Below are 12,070 nucleotides of genomic sequence, written 5' to 3'. Positions count from 1 at the left end.
ACTCGGCTTCCCCGGAGAGCAGGACTGCCAAGGCTGGGTCTGGAAGGGTTGCCTGCCTTACATCATGTTTCTCTCCCTCTGAAGGTAAACAGCACGAGGCAGAACCAACATCAGAGAGAAATACAGTAAATGCCAATGGTCCCACCAACCACATTGAACATCCTGTGACACGTGTCCAGGGTAAGGAGACTGATGCGACCCTGTGTCAGGCAGCGTGTGCAGAGACAGCAAGTCCTGGGCATCTCTGCTAAGAGCACACGTGTATCAAACCCCGGAGTCAAGTTGGCAGAGCCCTATGTGGGGTTAAGGTGCCCACATACCTGCCACGGGCCTGTCTTAGGTGCTCTAGTGCAGGGGTCCACAGGTCATGCAGTAAGATCCTACTCTAGAAGCGGGGTGGTCCAGATAAGGGAAGGGTGTGTGCCAGATGAGGGAGAAGGATGCAGGACTCAACGAGCTGCCTTATATGGGAACAGCTGACAGTTTCAGGTAAGGGAATGTCATGACCACATTTTATTTTAGGAAGATACCCTGGTCAGGTTATTCTAAGTTCATATGTGGTGAGAAATATCTCCTCCAAATCTCAGGGCAGGCAGGATGACACGGAGTGTTGGAACATGCAAAAATTCTTCCAGAGGAGTGTCAGGACACTCTTTCAAAATCACTCTCCAAGTTCTGTGTAGTTTTTCCTTCTTTTTTAGTATTTATCCCCCATCCTCCATCGGCTGGACATCCTGTAATGCCCAGTGGCAGAGCAATTCCTGGGGAATTAACAGACTCCCTGGGCATAGCGGTGGTGAGGAAGGAGAATGATAATATTGTCAAGGGTGGGAATTACTTTAACCTTTAACCTTCTTAATCCTCACAAGTGAGATCCAGATTCCATTTCAGGTCTGGAGAAATCTATCCATTCATTTTTTAACTATAACCAAAGGAGTCATTTCACTGTGCTTTAAGCCCACCACATATTTAATAACGATGTCTTCTAAGAGTGAATGCTGCTCTGGGGAGAATCTTTCAGATTCAATTCAGATGCATTTCTGATGGAGATGACGTTGGCAGGATGATCTCGGTCCAGGTCTCTGATGGAGACGTGTGCTCAGATGCCAGGAAGCGATTACCATTTACTCATCTGGAAGGCAGGACAATTTTAAAGTAATCTGAGGAAATCTTGCTTTTATGAGAAGATGAACTAATGTCAGTGTACACCGAAATAACGTCAGACAGTAAAACTAAAATATTAATGCAGAAACCAAACCAGCCCCTCAAAGGCTCAAGAAATCTCATACACTTTAAGATAAATCAGAGTTCGACTTTTGTATTCGGATGTAGCCAGAGGATGTGTTTCCAAGAGAGCACTTTGCTGCCCTGCCCGACTCACTACGTGCAGTCCAGGAATTGATTTTCTCATATACCTGGTTCTCGCTCATTTATTTCTGGCCTCTTTATGTTGCAGGATGTTCTTCATCCCCCTCAGGAGTGTCACCAGCTTCCCCCACCATGTCCTTTTGAGACAGGAGGAAAGGGGGCGGGCACAACCATTAAAAGAATGACATAGCCATTGAGGACACGACATAAATTGGTTAGAACCGATTAGGACCAAGATGGCAGAAGATTTGACTTCCAGTAGACCTTGAACCTCATTATACGCTCATTGCAATGCATCAGCTAAATGACACACCCACAGGAGCCATGACAGTTCTGAGGCCGACCATAAAAGGCCAAAAAGTGGGCGGTGACCCAGTTCCTGGAAATCTCTGCACCTTCCCCCAAATAGTGGGAATAATCCTCCCACATGACCCTATGAAAGTACCCAGCCCATAAAAACTAAAACCCCATACTTTGGGCCGCTCTCACTTTCTAAGACAGACTGCATTCTGTCTATGGAACGTGTCTCTCTCTAAATAAACCTGCTTTCTCTTTGCTATGGCTCACTCTTGAATCCTTTCCTGCGTGAAGCCAAGGACCCTCACTTGGCAGCCTGTCCAAGGGACTCACTCAAGACCTGGGACGTGACCCTCCTTTCGGGCCCCATTTTTCCTGCAACAGTTTCACACAGTGGTTTATTTGCTTTTGTTTTTGCTTTAATACAGAAGGGAGGATGTACCCTGGTGTGTCTCAGTGGCTGTTGGGACCAGCCTCATCTGGGAGGAGAGGTGCTGAGGAAGCCGTTCGGGAGACAACATCACGAGGCTCAGTGTTGAACAGGTGTGTCTGCTGGCGTAGAGCCAAGATATTTATGCAAATTATTAAAAGGTATGAGATGCTTATCATTTATAAGCTACCAAATGAATCCTTTAAATAAGCTCTTCAGCACACTGGAAAAAAGAAACGGCTCAAATGACAGCCAAGATTGAATAAACTCAACAAATTTTCTCCAAGTCAATCAACCAGAAGGAGAAAAATGCATTTCCTCTGATAGAATGGTAGGAGCCAGCTTATGACGGGCTGCTTCCTGCTTCAAAACTGTTTGCATCACGTTTGCAGAGAGGGCTTGGGGGTCCTAAGAGATCGTCATTTCATACATTTCCTCAAACATGATTGTCTAATAACACCAGATACAATTAATCCATGTTCATGAATTTAAAGGGCTCCACAAGGAAACCTATTAACTTCTGCGATTCTAAGCTGTAATGTACTTAAGATTTATGTATAGATGTAAACCTATTTTACCCTAATGAGGCAAGAACATCTGCATTGTTGTGAAACCTAAATTATAGAACATTTGGTGAAGTTTGTTTGTTTGTTTATGAAAGAAAGTGTTTCCTGGGCAATTTGCTTTAATAAATACGTAAGAATGATTAAGAATGTATAAATGAAGGTGGATGAATATTTCTAAATTAAGGTACTTTAAATTATTTTACTAAATATTATACTACATAAACTCCCTTTGATCTTACCTGTTTTTTTATTCCTTGAGTACATTCCCTAGCTGTTGCTATTGTTAGATAATACTTAAAACTCACCCCCAGATGAAACCATCCCAAATTGCCCTCTGGGGGGCTCTTGGTGAGAGGAGAGGGACTCCCCTGGTGGGTGGATTCGGTGCTAGACCATACCGTGTTATTGGGGAGCCCCACAATGGCCAGCTTTCCAGTTCCTCTGGCTCCCTCTTGGGCCCCCAATCCCCCAATCCAGTGTGGCTTCTGGTGGCAGGGAGACTTCCTGGTTGATCGGGGCTTCGGCTCCCATGGCTGTGAGCAGCGGTTGCCATGGCAAATCACCATTTTCTGTTGACCGAGAAATCACCATTTTCTGTTGACCGAGATATCAGGTCACTTTCTACCTCAGGTTTCCATTTAACTTCATAAGAGAAATGGATGGCTATTCCAGTCAGGGTAAACTCCTTCCATTTCGTTCTGAGTTCCCTTCTTCCTTCTCCAAATGTAGGATCAAAGTTCCAAGGCCTTCGAGCCTCAAGGCATCACAGCCTTCTGGTCCTCAGAGGACCAAACTGGCTCATCCCTCACTCTTTCCCCAGGTGTGTGGGTTAGGGCAGAGGCGACCTGACCCCACCTCTAGTTATGATGGATTTAGGCTGATAAGCTCTCACAGCTCAAGCAGTTCAGAAAGCTTTACGCCTCTCAACTATTCTCCCTGTCATGAATCTCTAAAGCTTACTTTGGAATTCAAAAGCCACGAACTGGTGCCTTTATTCTTCTGCATTATCCTTCCCCTGAAGCTGTAAGCTTGAAATGCCTCAACCTCCATAGCTGTTTCCAATGCGGAAAAGGGCCAGGAGGGAAAATAAATTAGAGGTTGTGAGACGCCTTTGTTAATACACTTATCTCACACTTAATTTGAGGACTTTTATTCCTGAAAACTCTGCCCTTAAGTGAAGAGCCAACAGGTGAAAAAAAAAAAAAGGTTTCCATTGATTTCAGTGAGATAAATGATGATGTGGTCCAGCTCTACCCGAGACAGTCAAACACTTTTCCAAAAGGAAAAATAAATCAGTTGAACAAGAGCAAGCTTATATAAATAACAACAACAACTCCAAAGTAAGGGCATACAAAGTTTGCCCATAAAACGTAATGTAATAAAAAATAATTATATATATTCTTTCTGCCCCATAATCTTCACTGTTTTTAAATTCTTTGGGGACTCATGGTTATCTTGCATTCAAACTGCAGTGAAATCAAAGTTATAATGCAAGAAAAAACACATTTAGGGAAAAATAAAGCCTCAACCTTAGGGTCCTCGGACACCTGTGGAAATAGGTAGGTGAGCCATGAACCCAAAGGTCTTCTGGGGGTGTCATCTTCATCCTCCCGCCCAACTGCAGAGCAGAAATCCCAGACAGGAGATGGGAGATACCCCGATTATGTCACTAATGTTGGAAAGGATGTGGAGCCAAGGGAACCCTCTTACACTTTGGTGGGAAGGTAAATTGGTGCAGTCACTATGGAAACAGTATTGAGGGTCCTTACAAAACTAAAAGTAGACCTACCATATGATCCAGCAATTCCAATCCTGGGTGTATATCTGGAAAAAACAAAAACACTAATTCAGAAAGATACATGCACCCCAATGGTCATAGCAGCTCTATTTACAATAGCCAAGACATGGACACAAACCAAGTGCCCATCAACAGATGATTGGCTTAAGAAGATGTGGTACATATATACAATGGAATAATACTCAGCTATAAAAAATAATGAAATACTACCATTTGTAGCAATGTGGGTGGACCTATGCTTAGTGAAGTAAGTTAGAGAAAGACAAATACCATATGACATCACTTACACATGGAATCTAAAAAATAATACAAACGAATCTATATACAAACAAGAAACAGACTCACAGACATAGAAAACAAACTAGTGGTCACCGAAGGGGGACATGGGGGGAGCAAATTAGGGGCATGGCTTTAACAGATTAAAAAATAAATAACAACCCAGGTGCAGCTTCCAGGTGTGACGTGGGTAGGGTTTCCTCACCAGAACCCTAATCCATGTCCTCCGAGTAGGCTCTGGATTGCCAGACCCTCTCCTAAAGCACCTTCCCAGTGCCGGGAGCTCAGCCACAGCGGCGCGGCCATCCGGATTCTCATTCAGGTTCAGAGGGTCACGTCGCTCTCCAACACAAAGCTACGCAGCGGCAGAGGCAGCAAGCCATGCTGTGAGCAGGCCTCACATTAGGAGCTCTTCTTACGTGCTCGCTCCGGCAGCACGTATACTAAAGTTGGAATGATACAGAGAAGATTACCACGGCCCTGGGCAAGGATGACATGCGCATTCGTGAAGTGTTCCATGTCTTTTCATTTGTAGACACGTGGGTGGACCTAGAGAGTGTCATACAGAATGAAGTAAGTCCAAAAGGGGAAAGCAGATATCCTATAAGAACGCATAGAGGTGGAATCTAGAAAAATGGTATAGATTATCTTATTTGCAAGACAGACTTAGAGACACAGTTGTAGAGAACAAATGGATGGACACCAAGGGGTAAAGGGGTGGGGACAGAGGAATTGGGAGACTGGGATTGACACATACATTATTGATACTCTGCATAAAATAGACAACTGACAGGAACATACTGTAGAGTACAGGGAACTCTACCTAATACACTGTGGTGACCTAAATGGGAGGGAAGTCCAAAAGGAAGGGGATGTCTATGTGTGTATGGTTGATTCATTTTGTTGTGCAATGGAGGCTAACACAACATTGTAAAGCAATCAGACTCCACTAAAAAATTAAAAATAAATAACATCTATATTTAAAAAATCATATTTTTAATGCTGGTGAAAAAAAAAAGAAACCCTTCTTATTAACATCCTAGGAGTCATAATACCCCCTCTTCACACAGGAAGAGGCTGACACGTAACAAGCAACTTGCCTTGAGAGTCAGAGCCCCAAGCCCGCTGGTCTCGGTCTCAGAATGAGAACAGAGCATCTCAACTCCGTGACGGTGCACCACCTATGTGTCAGCAATTAAGGGATAAATCCACTTGTGGTTGAACTAGCTAATCTCGGAATAAAGACCTGCCAACATAATGAAGAACTTGGGCATTTCCAAGAAATTGGATTAACTCATCATAATACAGAGCTCGGCGTTTATGAGTGACTGTTTCAAAAACTTGAAAATGACCCAGACACAGACGTGATCTCATTCAGCACAGCAAGGAGGAGGCTGGCACTGTCACCTTGTTTTACACGGTAGGAAGATGCCAGGGCAAAACCTCACTGGAAGCCTGACCACTGACTGAGTGAAAATGGGCTGGATACATACCCTTTCACCTCTTTGCATATCTGATCGCGTTATTGCAAAGGAACTCTTATAAATGGCAAACACATTTTTTAAAAAGCTACTTTTATATTATTCTGGAAATGTGATGGGTAACGAGTCCGCTTAGTTTCGGAAGACGCACCTTGCTGAGCGTGGAAAGCAGCAGGACCCTATGTGATTGCAAGGTTTGGTGGCCCTGATTCCAACAGCCTCGCAGGATGAGATCCGAAAATAGATGATTGCTTTACAAATGCTGCCCATGAAAAGGTTCTAGAGGCTTGGAGCGAGCTGGGGTATTGAGATTCATTCCAGGGAACAGGACAAGTCCAGGAGGGGGAGGCAACGGGATAAAATACTGTTTGCTGGTGATTCATGGCTTTGGAAATTTTAATGACACAAATTTTAATTTCTCTTCAGAGACTCTGAATTTGTTTCTGGATAGAGGCTGAGCAAGGGGCGCATGAAGCTGGCTGCAGAGAGGAAAATGATGGATAGACTTGATTAAGCTCATTTTGATCTTTGCTAACCTCTAGGAAGTTCTGGGTAATGAACAGAACGTTTTCAGGGAAAGCGGTGGGGAGAGAGGGAGGGAGAGAGTGAGCACACTGTTCCCTCTGGGGGCCGAGTACTTCCTCTTTCATGAACGAACCCAAAGTTCTCCCCTCTCCCTGGCGTCTCTCTGGACAAGTGCGTAGTTAGTGCCCTCATTTCTGGGCACGGCAGCCTGCACGGATGGTTTAGGTCTCATGTACATACTTCCTTGGATATTTTGTGTATTGAGTTACTTTTAGTCTACCTTTTTCTTTAAAAACCAGAATATGAGCCCCTCCAGGTCAGGAGACGTGTCTTTGTCCTTGCCTTCTCCTGCGGGACCACATTGAAAGCACTATTGCCTGGGCCCATGACTTGTGCAGGGCTGCACTGAGGCTCCGTGAGTGTCAGCCCTTCTTATAGCCCCATGGATGACCCTTACTCAGCATGGTAAGGATGGACGCTGTCGTTTGGATTTCTGCTCATCCCTCTTGAGGCTGCTTGCACATGCGTAAGGCCATAGTCTTCCTAGGCTTGAGGCTGAGATGGTTTAGAGAACCCATGTGAGATGTCTTACAGGTAACTAAGGGCTACGGGAAGGAGGTGGCCCACTTTCAGGGTGCAGGTCTTTGTCACTGCTGGGCACCTGCACACTCATGGAGACATGTGGGCCGGTGGACAGCTTGGCATCAGGCAGCCTGCTCGGTAAAGCGGGGGAGGCAGTCCCAGCCTCGTGCCTTAGTTTTCACATCTAGAAAATGGGAACAACAGTACCTACCTCAGAGGATTTAAGTAATTGAAGTATCAAATGGTGAAAAATGGCCCCCGAAGGATGGCCAACCTAATCCCAGAACCCGTGAAGATGCTATGTTCCACGGCGAAGAGGACTTCGCAGATGTAATTGAGGTCCCGGGCTTTACAACGGGGATGGTACCCTGGGTGGCTGAGGTGGGCCTAGTCTAGGCCCTGCATCTGCAATAACAAAGCACTATAGACTGGGTGGCTTGAGCAACAGAAATTTGTTCTCTCACTGTCTGGAGGCTGGAAGCCCAAGATCAAGGGGTCAAAAGGGCTGCTTCCTTCTGAGACTGTGACGGAGAATCTGGTCTGGGTCCCTCTCCAGCCTCTGGGGGTTTGCTGGCATCCTTGACCTTCCTTGACCTTCAGAAGCATCACCCCATCTATCTCTTCCTTCATGCTCACGTGGTGTCCTGATTCCATGTGTGTCTCTGGGTCCAAATGTCCCCTTCTTATGAGGACCCCAGTCACATTGCATTAGGCCCACCCACATGACTGAACTTGATCATCTGCAAAAAAGCCAATTTTCAAATTAGGTCACAATCATAGGTACTGGGGGTTAGGACTGCAACATCTTTAAAGCACAGCAAGCCCTTATGAGCAGAGAACTTTCTCGGGCTGGAGTCACAGAGATGCGGCAGCCTCTGGACCCCATTCCTTTGGGAAGCACCTCAGGTCCCACCAGGAAAGGGGCTCAGGTGTTCATCAGGAAAAATGATGAACACACAGCAGCCCTAAAGCATGTTTCCAGGGGGCATAAGGAACAACCATTGTGATGAGACTAAGAAATACATTCTATTTATTGAAGTGAAGCCAGAATATACTCGAGCATTTTTTTTTTTTTTTCTGTACGCGGGCCTCTCACTGTCTGTTGTGGCCTCTCCTGCTGTGGAGCACAGGCTCCGGACGCGCAGGCCCAGCGGCCATGGTTCACGGGCCCAGCCGCTCCGCGGCATGTGGGATCTTCCCGGACCGGGGCACGAACCCGTGTCCCCTGCATCGGCAGGCGGACTCTCAACCACTGCGCCACCAGGGAAGCCCAACCCGAGCACTTCTGCACATTATTTATGGAAACTCAGCCTTTATAATGATGTGCCCACTGCCTGTCCTGCACCCATTGGGCCCTAAAATTTCAGCCCCTCCTACACTCCCCAGGCTCAGCCATAAACCCTCGCCTAGGCCAGGTGAATTAAAAGGTCCACTAGGCTTAGGGCAAAAATGAGCCAAGCCAGCCAACCTTGTTGCTGATATGGGGACAGCCACATTTATTAAGCACCTACTATATACTAGGAATTAAGCCAACAGCTTTTTGTCACACGATTTAATGTACTGCTTTGTGAACATGCTCCTCCCTTGAGGAGCTGCTCCATTTCCTCTTTCCTGTGCTAAGAATATGAGGACCAGACATACATCCCTTAGCCTTTATTCTAGGAAATACTTGCTCCCGGAAGATAAGACTGTTACCCAATCAAAATAGCCTATTTATCAAGGCTTACCAAGACCCTTGCTCTTCAAGCCCCTCACCTCACTGTACCTGTCAGCCCAAACTACGATGTCACACCCTGTGCACACTTTCAGCACTACACCTGCGTCTCAGTCCCCCAGCTCAGCTCCCTCAACCCCTGTCTACCTGGCTGCAGTAAGGCTAAGAAACGCAGCTCTGCTTGGACGTCGGTTCTCTGGGTGTCTTCAGGGAGGTCAACTTCAGACACCTCACTTCACACCTCACTTCATAGGGCTGGACACAGAGGCGGAGAGAAGGAAGTTCTCACAAAGGCTGTGCCTCTGTCCCTTGGACCTAAAACCTTGGTTCTGTAACTGGGTTCTTAGCACCTTGAGTCCCCCAGGAGGTGAGTCTCAGCTTGGATTCCTGTGTCTGGGTCTCTGCCTCAGACCCCACCCGTCCTCCACGGGCCTCAAGTCCGTCTCCCAAGCCCAGCTAGGCTTGGCCAAGGCCTGCCCCCGTGGCACCTGCCTCCCCAAGATGGCCCGGCTCCCTGCCACGCCCGCTGGGACAGCCTTGTTCCTGCTGTTGGCCTGGCCGGGCTCAAGGTCATGGCCCTTCCCAGTCTAACCCAGTCCTGCCACAGCCCGAGGCTGGGTCCTGAAGATGTTAACCTTTAGTGCTGGATATTTAGAGGTTTGAAAATATTTACTCCCTGGATCTCTGAATCCAATTATCCCGTGTCCTCAATAATAATCCAGTTACTGTTTCTAATATTCTTAAATTAAGTATTTCATGACGGTCTCTGGACTGTGGTTATTTTGATAAGTGTTTTACTTTTCCATTGCTGCTGCACTAATCACAAGCTTAGGGACTTGAAGCAGCACGTTTATTCCCTCAGCTTCTGGGATCCAGAGGCAGCCAGGCATGGCGGGTTCTCTGCTCAGGGTCCCACAGTCAAGCTGTGCTGCAGGACGGGTTCTCATCAGAGGCTTGGCCGGGGAAGGAGCTGCTTCCAAGCTCCCTCAGGTCGTTGGCACCATTAATTTCTGTGGAATCGCCCTGTGTTTTCTTAAGGGTTTGTATTTGTCTGTTGGACATCCATTCATCGCAGACACAAATTAATTATATTTCCCGAGTCATTGATGCCCTGCCATTTGGGAGCCATCAGGCCAGGAAAGGAACTGCCCCTCCCAGGCCTAATTCCTAATGATAATAACAACTAGCGCAGGACAGGCCTCCCACATGCATACCAAATCCCAAGCCTATAACCCCAGCCATCTCCTTTACCTGACTCTCACACACAAGCCAATATATCACCTGCCCTAAATCAACCTAGGGCCAGGTTGTGGGCACCTAGGACAGCCCCTGTCAGAGCCCAAGGCCCACCAGTGTTAGCCAAACTGGCCAACTCTAAGCTCTTTACTCTGCCCCACCTCGCCTTTCCTAGGAAACCCGCCCCAAAGGCTCCAGACCAGGCCTTATCCACACCCCTGCTTCTGATCCCCTGACTTTTCTGTGGGTTGTGCCTGGAGGGGCTGGCCTTGCCTCCCTCTCTTGGTAAACGTAATTAGCCCTTCTTTCAATGACATCAGCCTCTCCATGTTGCCAGCTGGTCATAACCTCTGTAAATTAAATCCCAACTATAATTTAGAACAAGGGTTCATGGCAGCCTGATTCTTCAAACCAGCAACAGAGAGACAGACTCTGGAGGGAGTCTGCCAGCAACGGGAAGTCTCAGGAACCATCACGTTGTGGTTGTGATGGTTGTGATCTGGTGAAGACAAGGGGATAATGCCCCTTGTCTTCACCAGATTCTGCTGGTTAGGAGTAGTCACAGGTCCCCACAGGTGCGGGGAGGGGGTCTCCACCAGGACAAGGATCCTGAGACCACCTTCAAGTTTGTCTACGCCAGGAAGTGTTTTGAGAAAGATTGTGTGAATTGAGTAAAAGAAGAAAGCACAGTTGACATATACATTTTACTAAGTAGCAATGGTCACTTTCGGTGCTTATGGCTCAGTAAATGTGAGCGGGAACACACGTTAGGTCAGACCTATTAGAAATTCGTATCAGCTGCATGAACGCAAGCAGTGGCCGTGGTGTGTCCAGCTAGACCATGTGCCTGGCTCAGTGGGAGTTCACTTTGATTTAGTAGATTAAGTGTCTGATTCAGCAGAAAATTCCTGTTGTGTCAACAGGTAATGCGCACATCTGATTTCATCCTTGATATATATGGCTCATCTGGTGATCTATTTCTTTTTAGTTGGTGTTTATTTTTCCTATGAATGATTTATCGGTTTTAGAATGAACTGTGTCAGCTACTGCACATGGTATATTAATTTCAGGGTGTTATGCAAACATTTCCTCCATAATGTACCTTATCCCACCTTTATTTGCTCACACTGGCCACATAATATCCTTTTTTTATTTGAATTAAATAGCATTTTTCTCAGTAGGCTGTCCTTGGGGATGGGGGACTCAGGGCACGTGGAAGAGGAGTTTCATTTAAAAGCATTTTTATTAACTCTCTCATGAGAGTGTTAACACGTTGAGCGCTTTGTTCCAAATATTCCAAAACATTCTGTCATTTAATTACGTAAAGAGGGATTTTACCTATTTCTGTAGTTATCAATTTGCATCACTGAAACATTAAAGGAATTTTAACTATTTAAAAATAACCTCATAACACAGCACATGGCTTCATGAAGTACAAGGGAGGGTGGGTGTGTTTCTTCACATTTCATGGACGCACATGAACACGGGGGGTTTGTGGGAGCTCGCAGACGAAGGGGCAGCCACGGGCAGGTGGGCTCCTCAGAGCGCTGGCGCTCCCCCCACTGCAGGGAAACTCTCAGGCCTGTTTCCCAAGACCAGCTCATGTTTTCCCGATCTTTGTCCCAAACCTCCAAATCACTTCAGTGCCTGGTCTGGAACCATCACTGTACATAGGCTAGTTCCTGGTCTAGGACCACCACTGTACACCAGGCAGTGCCAATTCCGGAGCCACCACTGTATACCAGACATGGCCTGGTCTGGAACCATCACTGTAAACAGGCTTGTGCCTGATCTGGT

The 12,070-nt window shown here is 46.6% G+C and overlaps 1 non-coding gene across 1 annotated transcript; it reads left to right on the top strand.

The window, feature by feature from the left end:
* The first annotated feature begins 5,154 nt into the window (after positions 1–5,154).
* Positions 5,155–5,260, top strand: LOC132423726 (U6 spliceosomal RNA). Its single transcript, XR_009519048.1, has one exon. It is a non-coding gene; the product is annotated as a U6 spliceosomal RNA (small nuclear RNA).
* Positions 5,261–12,070: the final 6,810 nt, after the last annotated feature.

Source organism: Delphinus delphis, chromosome 3 (assembly GCF_949987515.2).
Source record: "Delphinus delphis chromosome 3, mDelDel1.2, whole genome shotgun sequence".
NCBI classification, from domain to species: Eukaryota; Metazoa; Chordata; class Mammalia; order Artiodactyla; family Delphinidae; genus Delphinus; species Delphinus delphis.
The sequence above is the reverse complement of the archived record's forward strand: the minus strand, read 5'-3'. Positions and strand labels throughout refer to the sequence as shown.